Source organism: Staurois parvus, unplaced genomic scaffold (assembly GCF_062004578.1).
Source record: "Staurois parvus isolate SC_StPar_1 unplaced genomic scaffold, SC_StPar_1.0 ptg000402l, whole genome shotgun sequence".
Lineage (NCBI taxonomy): Eukaryota > Metazoa > Chordata > Amphibia > Anura > Ranidae > Staurois > Staurois parvus.
In genome coordinates, this window is record NW_028318198.1 from 9941572 (window position 1) to 9954554 (window position 12983).

Consider the following 12983-nt stretch of genomic DNA (forward strand, 5'->3'; position numbering starts at 1 on the left):
AGCATCTGAGTTGCGGCTGCTTCCCTTGGAGTATCATAAGTGCCACCCGGATATTTATACGAGCTTGGCCAAGGGATGCTTGTCCTTCCGCAATAGTCAGTTTACACAGTCTACGGGGGAATTTATCATAGTAGTAGTACATGTACAAAAGCAGCCAATATGTGGAAGTGCAGACTGCTATGGCATTGATTTCAGTATGTCATGAGTCATGACGATCAGGGAGTGACTGGAAAATGAAGTATGGAATCGACCAATTACTGCTTAGATTACTGAGTTTCAAGAGAGTGCTATTTTGAGGGCTCCTTCACACACCTTTCACCGTCCTCTGAAAAATTAGCTGTGGAGCACCTGTAACCTTTGGGAGACAGAAGTAAGCCTGTTTATCATGATTTGTGTGTGTCGGTTAAGAGGCTCCCAGAGTCTCCAGATTGAAAAATGTTCCTCCATTGGGCTTTGCATATTTACTGTATAAAAGGGAAACGGCCTTCCAGTCTTGCGTTTACCATTAAGTCTGTATTGCGCAAAGAGCTCATTTGGGGAGCCGGGTGGGGGCTTCGCCCAGTGGACCATTCTGCCTCATCGTGAAGGATTGGTTGGAGATGCCGGGGATTGAACCCGGGGCCTCACACATGCAAAGCGTGCGCTCTACCACTGAGCTACATCCCCCTCTTGTGTAGAGAGTTCTGTGCCTTTATTTTTTCCACAAAACTCTACCCGATGTTGCAACCTTTAACTTTACAGCAGTCCCTCACATCTGTGTTCCACTAGCAGTTCTCAGGGCCTCCATCCCTTCCCAAAACCAAACAGAGCTTCCTTTTTTTTTCCAGGAAGGACTATCGGCCTTCAAGAGCCAAAAGAAACCCAGTTTCTTCTGATTTGTGTTTGTCAGTTAGCTGACGACACATCGTCTCCCGGTTGCACGAGTGAGTTCTCTCTGTACCTGTGTCACATCTAATTACTGTGTGGCTCTCACCTGCATGAGCACTAGTCTGAGAGAGCCAGAGATTATGCGAAATGTAGTTTCTTCACAGGAAGTGTCAGTTTCCACACTACAGAGAGGGGTCATGCATTAACCCATGCAAAGCCATGCCGAATGCCTCATGTTTCAGCACAAACAGAATCTGCTGAAACAGGAATGTGAAGATTTACTCTACTATAGACTGTGCGTACAGTTCAACAAATGACACTATCAAACTACATGATCAGTGCATCATTTTTGCAGGGAGGAAGGTTTACCGTGCCTTTAAAAGAATAACTCCTCTTTTGTTGAGAAAAAAACAATTCCCTTTGGCGATCAGTGTACATTGCAAGGATTTGAACAAACTTTGTTGCAGAGTCCTACCTGTTTCTGCTCTGAAGAAATTGCTCTTTGTTAGATCATGTCTTGTGCAGGACTGATTCCTGAACGGGAGTGATTTTTCTTTTTTTTTTTCTTCAGATCAGATGAAGCACTTGCGGGGCTATAATGGGGAGAGTGTCATGGCCTGCGTTCCCTTAGATGTGATTAACCCTTGAGGAGAATCTCAGGTGAGCTGACATTTTTGTTGCAGAGGATGACTAGAATCTGACTTGTATCTTAGTGCAGACATCTGGGAAAATCAGTGAGCCAATCACACAAGCAGTAAATGACATCTCTGAGGGCGTTCCCTATACCAACTTTGTACGCAACTCCTTCAGGTTGCCTTATTGCATTGAATTGTACAGAAAATGACAGTGCTGCAGTTTGAAATGGAAAGGTCCCTTTTTAATATGGTGTGTGTTGCAATTCTATATATGCTATATTTTCTTATTTGCTTCCCATGAAAGTGGAGTCATCCTATAAGCTTCACATGTACAGTAGACAGCCAATGTCAACCGCAAGTCGAAATATGTGGTTAGTATGCTTCCAAGAAAAATCTTGATTGCTGCCACTAATTTTGCCCCGTCCAGAGAAGCACTCAGCAGGGTTTTGCACCTGGTCACAACCATCTCACCATGTGCCGACAAGGCCGGTTTAAAGCAAAGGCTGGAGATGCCGGGGATTGAACCCGGGGCCTCACACATGCAAAGCGTGCGCTCTACCACTGAGCTACATCCCCCTTGCTAACCTAGACTGTGTGCCTTTTTTTCCCTCACAAAACAGTACATAGTGCGGCACCCTTGATCTCGGCACCAAGCCCTCCCACTAGCATTCCAAAGCAGTAGTTTGGGTTCCTTCACTTCCCAATTCCAACCACAGCTTGGTTTTTTTTTTCTTTTCAGGAGGAACTTGGACTTTGGAGAGACAGAAGAAACCCGGCTTATTCCTATTTGTGTTTGTCAGCTGGCTACCAGAAACTCATGGAAACAATGAAGACTGGCTGTTTTTGCAAAAGGAAGAAGAGAAACACAAATTCCCTTTCCAACAGACCATAAAGAGACGCAGACACAATGGAGATTCAGATGGTTAAAATGTAGATTTTTGCATTTGACAGTGCAGGGAGAAGTTTGGTTGCCCATTTCCACTGTGAGGTAGTTGTTGGACAAATAGCTACAAAGCACATGGTTTGCATGCACTTTTCATGGGAACAGCAAGGCGCCAACGTTAACAACAAGTCGATATAGAGCGGACAGAATGCTTTCTAGGGAATTCTTCCTTGCGGCTTGTTTCCTATTAATGCCACCATTTTTTACCAATCCAGACAAGTTCTCATCAGGGTCAAAGTCCATTGCGCTGATCATTAGGCAAAGCAGCATGTGCTGGAGGGTGACTTAACTCTGTTTGAGATAAAGGGTGGAGATGCCGGGGGTTGAACCCGGGACCTCACACATGCGAAGCGTGCGCTCTACCACTGAGCTACATCCCCCATGCTCTGTTGTGGCGCTATGCTTCGTGTGATGCAAAAGTGCAAAATGAGACAAAGGTCCAAGGTAACAACCCCAGTCTGTCTTCTCCACTCCTACATGCTAATGGCTTAGGAGGGTGAGCCCAGAAATGTGTATGTAAGGGTTGTTGTGGCAAAATGTTTTTTAGTCATGTACCTGTGTAGCAGCATCTGAGTTGCGGCTGCTTCCCTTGGAGTATCATAAGTGCCACCCGGATATTTATACGAGCTTGGCCAAGGGATGCTTGTCCTTCCGCAATAGTCAGTTTACACAGTCTACGGGGGAATTTATCATAGTAGTAGTACATGTACAAAAGCAGCCAATATGTGGAAGTGCAGACTGCTATGGCATTGATTTCAGTATGTATACAAGGGAGAGGTGCAGCGCTATCTATATGAATATACTTATATACTTAAATATAAATATAAATATAAGTCAATAAAAAGTGCTATTATAGTGCAAATGGTGACTAAATGGTAAATTCAGTCCATAACGTGCTCAGAATCCAAAAGAGTCCTTTAAGAGCTCCAGTCCCTGGATTCGTGGATAAGGTGATAAAAGTAAGAATTGCGCACTCACCAAATGCGCAATTCAAATGCGCATTAACAGCTGATATTCCAGGGTCCTCATATGGATCTGGTCAGGTCTGGTCATAGAAAGCCCTCCGCCACCTGGTAGTGTACTCCACACTTAGAGGAAAAAGCCGTTCTGCAGATGTAAAGGACTCTCACCAGAGCCCAAAGAACAAAGGAGGCCAAATAGTGTGATACCAGATAGGTAAGGGGTGTTTATTCCCAAAAACACACAATATAGTATACAGGCAGAGGCAGGAAGGATACTGACCATACACTGGATATGTAAATAATGGATGGCCGCCGGGGCCCTCGTGGCGCCGGTCGGCGTGACGTCACACCGCTTGTAGCCGCTCCCTGACGCGTTTCGTGCGAAGGCACGTAGTCATAGGGGGTTTAGCTTACAGCAGCGGACGTCAGTGTAAGCCCTAAATAGGGAAAGTGGCGCATGCGCTGTAATCGCGCGCCATTTTCCCTTCAACATATGTCTCCGTATCGGGCGCCATTTTCATGTAGCCCGCCAAACAGCGCATGCGCAAGCGCTGTCAGCGCGGAGTAAGCAGCATAACAATGATCACCAGGGAAAGGTGTGTAGCCCAGCAACCAGTGCACGGAGACGATTAATAGTAGTCTCAAGGGCAATTTAAACACCATCATTACCAGATTACTAATTATCATAGCAAAGTGATCATCAAATGGACATCTTATCCAAAGCCTAGAGATTAATGAAAACGAACAGTATGCCCACAAATTAATCAGCATAATGATCAATGTGTTAATCAGCCATACGAAAAACATTATAAAAATGTCAAATGATCCGGTTAAAAATGAGGTTATATCTGGTGGTCATTGCTAATGCCACACTCTTTAATACAAAATACCAAAAACCAGAAACATATGACATGATACATATGACATGATGCATATATAAAACATGAGTGAAATCACACAATAAAAACACACAATAAAACAAATTAAAACCACATATAAAATATATTTATATAGAGGAACATTTCACCTCATATATAATATATAAAAATATGTAAAAATATATGTAAAAATGATGATATCACTATGACCCAAAACCACAAAACCAAAAGAGGGCAAAAGACAATAAGATAATGGAGTAAAAAGAGATAATGGAATAAAAGACACTAACTGTTGTCAATGAAACAGTTAATGTCCATGTCTATGTTAAGTCCTTTAGGACGCATACAGTCAATTTGATAGATCCATTTAGTTTCCATCTGGGAAACCGCTTTCTTTTTATTCGTTCCCCTCCAATGGTTTTGTACTACATCTATTCCTACAAATGTTAGGGAAGATGGGTCTCTGTTATGATGAGTCCTATAGTGCATTGACAACGAGTGCTCTTTATAGCCTTTTTTCACATTATTAACGTGTTCCCGCAGTCGATCCCTAAGTCTCCTGGTAGTACGACCTACGTACTGTTTCTTGCACGGACATTGCAAAAGATAAACTACATATCTGCTATTGCATGATATGAAGTTGTTAATCTTGTAGTTTTTCCCAGTACTAGTAGACGTAAAGTCATCAATCTTCTTTTTCCTATGTCCATTGCATGTGCATATTATACAATTATTGCACGGGAAAAATCCGACCATATTATTAAAAAACGTGGTTTTAGTAGGTGGATTGATGATATTGGGGGCTATAGTATTTCTCAAAGGTTGTGCCCTCCTGAACATAATCTCCGGCTTATCCGGCAAGATCCTCGCCAAAACTGGATCCGCTTTCAGAATTTTCCAATTTTGGTTAATTATTCTCGTGATAGTTTTGAACTGAGCAGAAAATGTGGTCACAAAAGGACAAATCTTGGAAGGTTTACAGGTGGGATTATCAGTCAATAATGACTCCCTGTCCATATTTGCCACCTCTTGCATGATACGGGTAAGGTGAGATTGCTCGTATCCTTTTTCAATAAACCTATCACGCAAAATCGAGGCCTGTACGTGGTAAGTGTCCACTGAGGTACAGTTTCTCCGGATTCTGAGAAACTGACCCTTAGGTACATTTGAAAGCCACAATGGATGGTGGCAACTGCTAGTAGGAATGTAGCTGTTGCGATCAGTCTCCTTAAAAAAGGAAGAGGTCGCAACAGCTCCATTGGAGTTAATTAATGTTAAATCTAGAAAGTTAATGTTAGTCTTACTATATTCATAGGTAAGTCTGATATTGAGCATGTTATTATTGAGAGTCCCAAAGAAGTTCACAAGTGCTTGTTCTTCTCCTCTCCACAAGAGCAAGATGTCATCTATATATCGTTTATAGAAAACGAGCTCGGGCCAATCCCTGGCATAAATGACATCTTCCTCCCACCTGGCCATGAATAGGTTGGCCAGGCTGGGAGCAAACTTTGCTCCCATGGCCACGCCCCTTTTTTGAAGATAAAAAGTACCATCAAACCAAAAATAGTTTGTAGTCATAGTGAAATCTAAAAGAGTAAGAATAAAAGTTTGATGCAGAACAGACAACTCAGATTCTTTCAGGTAAAATTCAACTGCTTCCATACCATGGGAGTGATCAATACTGGTATACAATGATGTAACGTCTGCCGTTACTAAAAATGTATCCCCATCCAAAGGAAGGCTCCTAATTTCTTGTAAGACCTGCTTCGTGTCCCTAAGATAGGCAGGCGTAGTCCGTACCAAAGGTTGCAGGAAGCAGTCAATGTATTGTCCAGCTCTGGAGCACAAGGATCCAATCCCACTAATGATGGGTCTACCAGGAGGGTTCAGTGGGTCCTTATGCACCTTCGGAAGGATATACATAACTGGTAGTCTAGGAGCAGAGGGACATAAAAACTGTCTCTCTTTTTTATTTATTATTTTATTCTGGTATCCTTTGGTAATGATATCCTTGAGAGATTTCTTATACATATTTAAAGGGTTTTTTGACAAAACACAATATGTCTCAGTGTCACTAAGGATGTTCTGCACTTCCCTGGTATATTTTTCTTTATCCATTATTACAACACCTCCTCCTTTGTCGGCGGGGCGTATGACTAAATCCTTACGGTCAAGGAGGGAGTCAATCGCTATGGAAACTTCCCGATTATTATTGTAGTTCCTAGTTTTAACGCCAGCCAAATCCTTGAGAACTGTCTCCTTAAACACATTTACATGGCTAAGAGCCTGTGGAGGGGGGTTGTACAAAGATGCATTACGCAAATTAGACTGAGTGTTAGTGCTGGGTGCATTCCTAATGATAGGGTTCTGGGAAAAATACCTTTTCAATGATAATGACCTAATAAATCTATGTACATCAATGAATGTGTGGAACTTATCAAGTTTCTTATGTGGGGCAAATTTTAATCCCTTGTCCAATAAACCCATTTCTAGGGGTGTGAGTTCCTTTCCACTGAGATTAAAAATACCCTTTTCTTTTACGTTTTTCTCTTTTTTGGGTTTATTGACCCTTTTGCCTCCCCTTTGTCCTCTGTTCGAGCGCTTCTCTTGCGCGTATTCCCCTCCCCTAAAAAATGCACCGGGGTTGATTTAGAGTTAGAATTATCACCCTGATGTCTAGGGTTACTAGATGGAGGCGGAAAATAAACATTAGTGCCAAAAGGTGGGTCATGCTGGTATCCCCCCTGTTGTTCATTGTACACTCTAGGACCATTTGGTGGATTATATTGATATTGGTATTGATACCCCCCTTGGTTTTCACCATATGTTCTGGGGCCAGATGGCCTCCAGTTACCATCTTTTGATGGTGTGCCATAATAGTTTGCAGGGGAATTATAGTTGTTTACAGGGGGATTATAATGGACATTCATTTTATTGTTATTACGCCCTTTATTAGGCTTTTTATTATGGTAATGAGCAGGTTTTATGAATTGGTTAATTCTATAACCTTGGTCTGGATACCATTCACAATTCCTAGACCCTACATTTTCATCGGGCATAGATTGCAGTGGTTCGAAACAATTAGATGTTTGTATATTGTTTCTCATAGGTAATTGAGACTGGTTAGATCTCATGGGATGGTATTGGGCGGGACCTTTCCAACCATTCTTTTTCTTAGATGGTTTGGATACATATGTAGTGACCTCCATGGGTGTGGGAGAGACTGTAACGGTCTCTTCATTAATAGTTTGCCATTTAAATACTCTATTTTCCGCATAGTCTTTATGGTCACGTATATATTTCCTGCGTTTTTTAATTCGTTGTTCCTTTTCGATATGCTCTAAAAAAGTTTTAAGATTATCTGATTCTGTTCTATAGTCATCTTTCTCTTTAAATGGGGTAAGTTTATCCCGTATGTTATTAATTTCACCATCCAAATACCCTAGTTTCTTTCTTTTACGTAAGATAAGAAATTTCAATAAATCCAACCCAGCAGAGTTGAAATACTGAAACCATTCGGACGTACTGTTAACATCTCCTGTCTCTGGGGGAATATCCCATCTCAATGAGCGGGGAACCATATGTTCTTTCACATATCTATCAAGAAAGGAGATATCCCAAAGTGTTCTGACCTCAGCTGAGGTCATATTACGTAACTGTATGAATAATCCCTTAATGTCATCTGTATCCTCATTAATGGTAAATACATCATCTGATATCATCGGTCTCATAGACCTAATCTCAAAAATATCAGTCATTATGCAAAATTGCAGAATAGCAGCTCAACTTCAAATAGGTAAAGGTCAACAATAAATTTCAAAATAAGTGAGCGCTTAAAAACAACTAATATAAAATCACAAAGTGTAAAAGAAGAGAACAGCAGCTGAACACCAAAGAGGTACCATATAAACCTTCTCAATAGAAATGTATACAAGGGAGAGGTGCAGCGCTATCTATATGAATATACTTATATACTTAAATATAAATATAAATATAAGTCAATAAAAAGTGCTATTATAGTGCAAATGGTGACTAAATGGTAAATTCAGTCCATAACGTGCTCAGAATCCAAAAGAGTCCTTTAAGAGCTCCAGTCCCTGGATTCGTGGATAAGGTGATAAAAGTAAGAATTGCGCACTCACCAAATGCGCAATTCAAATGCGCATTAACAGCTGATATTCCAGGGTCCTCATATGGATCTGGTCAGGTCTGGTCATAGAAAGCCCTCCGCCACCTGGTAGTGTACTCCACACTTAGAGGAAAAAGCCGTTCTGCAGATGTAAAGGACTCTCACCAGAGCCCAAAGAACAAAGGAGGCCAAATAGTGTGATACCAGATAGGTAAGGGGTGTTTATTCCCAAAAACACACAATATAGTATACAGGCAGAGGCAGGAAGGATACTGACCATACACTGGATATGTAAATAATGGATGGCCGCCGGGGCCCTCGTGGCGCCGGTCGGCGTGACGTCACACCGCTTGTAGCCGCTCCCTGACGCGTTTCGTGCGAAGGCACGTAGTCATAGGGGGTTTAGCTTACAGCAGCGGACGTCAGTGTAAGCCCTAAATAGGGAAAGTGGCGCATGCGCTGTAATCGCGCGCCATTTTCCCTTCAACATATGTCTCCGTATCGGGCGCCATTTTCATGTAGCCCGCCAAACAGCGCATGCGCAAGCGCTGTCAGCGCGGAGTAAGCAGCATAACAATGATCACCAGGGAAAGGTGTGTAGCCCAGCAACCAGTGCACGGAGACGATTAATAGTAGTCTCAAGGGCAATTTAAACACCATCATTACCAGATTACTAATTATCATAGCAAAGTGATCATCAAATGGACATCTTATCCAAAGCCTAGAGATTAATGAAAACGAACAGTATGCCCACAAATTAATCAGCATAATGATCAATGTGTTAATCAGCCATACGAAAAACATTATAAAAATGTCAAATGATCCGGTTAAAAATGAGGTTATATCTGGTGGTCATTGCTAATGCCACACTCTTTAATACAAAATACCAAAAACCAGAAACATATGACATGATACATATGACATGATGCATATATAAAACATGAGTGAAATCACACAATAAAAACACACAATAAAACAAATTAAAACCACATATAAAATATATTTATATAGAGGAACATTTCACCTCATATATAATATATAAAAATATGTAAAAATATATGTAAAAATGATGATATCACTATGACCCAAAACCACAAAACCAAAAGAGGGCAAAAGACAATAAGATAATGGAGTAAAAAGAGATAATGGAATAAAAGACACTAACTGTTGTCAATGAAACAGTTAATGTCCATGTCTATGTTAAGTCCTTTAGGACGCATACAGTCAATTTGATAGATCCATTTAGTTTCCATCTGGGAAACCGCTTTCTTTTTATTCGTTCCCCTCCAATGGTTTTGTACTACATCTATTCCTACAAATGTTAGGGAAGATGGGTCTCTGTTATGATGAGTCCTATAGTGCATTGACAACGAGTGCTCTTTATAGCCTTTTTTCACATTATTAACGTGTTCCCGCAGTCGATCCCTAAGTCTCCTGGTAGTACGACCTACGTACTGTTTCTTGCACGGACATTGCAAAAGATAAACTACATATCTGCTATTGCATGATATGAAGTTGTTAATCTTGTAGTTTTTCCCAGTACTAGTAGACGTAAAGTCATCAATCTTCTTTTTCCTATGTCCATTGCATGTGCATATTATACAATTATTGCACGGGAAAAATCCGACCATATTATTAAAAAACGTGGTTTTAGTAGGTGGATTGATGATATTGGGGGCTATAGTATTTCTCAAAGGTTGTGCCCTCCTGAACATAATCTCCGGCTTATCCGGCAAGATCCTCGCCAAAACTGGATCCGCTTTCAGAATTTTCCAATTTTGGTTAATTATTCTCGTGATAGTTTTGAACTGAGCAGAAAATGTGGTCACAAAAGGACAAATCTTGGAAGGTTTACAGGTGGGATTATCAGTCAATAATGACTCCCTGTCCATATTTGCCACCTCTTGCATGATACGGGTAAGGTGAGATTGCTCGTATCCTTTTTCAATAAACCTATCACGCAAAATCGAGGCCTGTACGTGGTAAGTGTCCACTGAGGTACAGTTTCTCCGGATTCTGAGAAACTGACCCTTAGGTACATTTGAAAGCCACAATGGATGGTGGCAACTGCTAGTAGGAATGTAGCTGTTGCGATCAGTCTCCTTAAAAAAGGAAGAGGTCGCAACAGCTCCATTGGAGTTAATTAATGTTAAATCTAGAAAGTTAATGTTAGTCTTACTATATTCATAGGTAAGTCTGATATTGAGCATGTTATTATTGAGAGTCCCAAAGAAGTTCACAAGTGCTTGTTCTTCTCCTCTCCACAAGAGCAAGATGTCATCTATATATCGTTTATAGAAAACGAGCTCGGGCCAATCCCTGGCATAAATGACATCTTCCTCCCACCTGGCCATGAATAGGTTGGCCAGGCTGGGAGCAAACTTTGCTCCCATGGCCACGCCCCTTTTTTGAAGATAAAAAGTACCATCAAACCAAAAATAGTTTGTAGTCATAGTGAAATCTAAAAGAGTAAGAATAAAAGTTTGATGCAGAACAGACAACTCAGATTCTTTCAGGTAAAATTCAACTGCTTCCATACCATGGGAGTGATCAATACTGGTATACAATGATGTAACGTCTGCCGTTACTAAAAATGTATCCCCATCCAAAGGAAGGCTCCTAATTTCTTGTAAGACCTGCTTCGTGTCCCTAAGATAGGCAGGCGTAGTCCGTACCAAAGGTTGCAGGAAGCAGTCAATGTATTGTCCAGCTCTGGAGCACAAGGATCCAATCCCACTAATGATGGGTCTACCAGGAGGGTTCAGTGGGTCCTTATGCACCTTCGGAAGGATATACATAACTGGTAGTCTAGGAGCAGAGGGACATAAAAACTGTCTCTCTTTTTTATTTATTATTTTATTCTGGTATCCTTTGGTAATGATATCCTTGAGAGATTTCTTATACATATTTAAAGGGTTTTTTGACAAAACACAATATGTCTCAGTGTCACTAAGGATGTTCTGCACTTCCCTGGTATATTTTTCTTTATCCATTATTACAACACCTCCTCCTTTGTCGGCGGGGCGTATGACTAAATCCTTACGGTCAAGGAGGGAGTCAATCGCTATGGAAACTTCCCGATTATTATTGTAGTTCCTAGTTTTAACGCCAGCCAAATCCTTGAGAACTGTCTCCTTAAACACATTTACATGGCTAAGAGCCTGTGGAGGGGGGTTGTACAAAGATGCATTACGCAAATTAGACTGAGTGTTAGTGCTGGGTGCATTCCTAATGATAGGGTTCTGGGAAAAATACCTTTTCAATGATAATGACCTAATAAATCTATGTACATCAATGAATGTGTGGAACTTATCAAGTTTCTTATGTGGGGCAAATTTTAATCCCTTGTCCAATAAACCCATTTCTAGGGGTGTGAGTTCCTTTCCACTGAGATTAAAAATACCCTTTTCTTTTACGTTTTTCTCTTTTTTGGGTTTATTGACCCTTTTGCCTCCCCTTTGTCCTCTGTTCGAGCGCTTCTCTTGCGCGTATTCCCCTCCCCTAAAAAATGCACCGGGGTTGATTTAGAGTTAGAATTATCACCCTGATGTCTAGGGTTACTAGATGGAGGCGGAAAATAAACATTAGTGCCAAAAGGTGGGTCATGCTGGTATCCCCCCTGTTGTTCATTGTACACTCTAGGACCATTTGGTGGATTATATTGATATTGGTATTGATACCCCCCTTGGTTTTCACCATATGTTCTGGGGCCAGATGGCCTCCAGTTACCATCTTTTGATGGTGTGCCATAATAGTTTGCAGGGGAATTATAGTTGTTTACAGGGGGATTATAATGGACATTCATTTTATTGTTATTACGCCCTTTATTAGGCTTTTTATTATGGTAATGAGCAGGTTTTATGAATTGGTTAATTCTATAACCTTGGTCTGAGACAGTTCTCAAGGATTTGGCTGGCGTTAAAACTAGGAACTACAATAATAATCGGGAAGTTTCCATAGCGATTGACTCCCTCCTTGACCGTAAGGATTTAGTCATACGCCCCGCCGACAAAGGAGGAGGTGTTGTAATAATGGATAAAGAAAAATATACCAGGGAAGTGCAGAACATCCTTAGTGACACTGAGACATATTGTGTTTTGTCAAAAAACCCTTTAAATATGTATAAGAAATCTCTCAAGGATATCATTACCAAAGGATACCAGAATAAAATAATAAATAAAAAAGAGAGACAGTTTTTATGTCCCTCTGCTCCTAGACTACCAGTTATGTATATCCTTCCGAAGGTGCATAAGGACCCACTGAACCCTCCTGGTAGACCCATCATTAGTGGGATTGGATCCTTGTGCTCCAGAGCTGGACAATACATTGACTGCTTCCTGCAACCTTTGGTACGGACTACGCCTGCCTATCTTAGGGACACGAAGCAGGTCTTACAAGAAATTAGGAGCCTTCCTTTGGATGGGGATACATTTTTAGTAACGGCAGACGTTACATCATTGTATACCAGTATTGATCACTCCCATGGTATGGAAGCAGTTGAATTTTACCTGAAAGAATCTGAGTTGTCTGTTCTGCATCAAACTTTTATTCTTACTCTTTTAGATTTCA

The 12983-nt window shown here is 41.1% G+C and overlaps 3 non-coding genes across 3 annotated transcripts; all 3 read right to left on the minus strand.

Moving 5' to 3' along the window:
- Nucleotides 1–594: 594 nt before the first annotated feature.
- TRNAA-UGC (transfer RNA alanine (anticodon UGC)) lies at nt 595–666 on the minus strand. Its single transcript has one exon. It is a non-coding gene; the product is annotated as a tRNA-Ala (tRNA).
- A 1340-nt stretch (nt 667–2006) lies between these two features.
- On the minus strand, nt 2007–2078 carry TRNAA-UGC (transfer RNA alanine (anticodon UGC)). Its single transcript has one exon. It is a non-coding gene; the product is annotated as a tRNA-Ala (tRNA).
- Nucleotides 2079–2753: 675 nt separating this feature from the next.
- Nucleotides 2754–2825, minus strand: TRNAA-CGC (transfer RNA alanine (anticodon CGC)). Its single transcript has one exon. It is a non-coding gene; the product is annotated as a tRNA-Ala (tRNA).
- Nucleotides 2826–12983: the final 10158 nt, after the last annotated feature.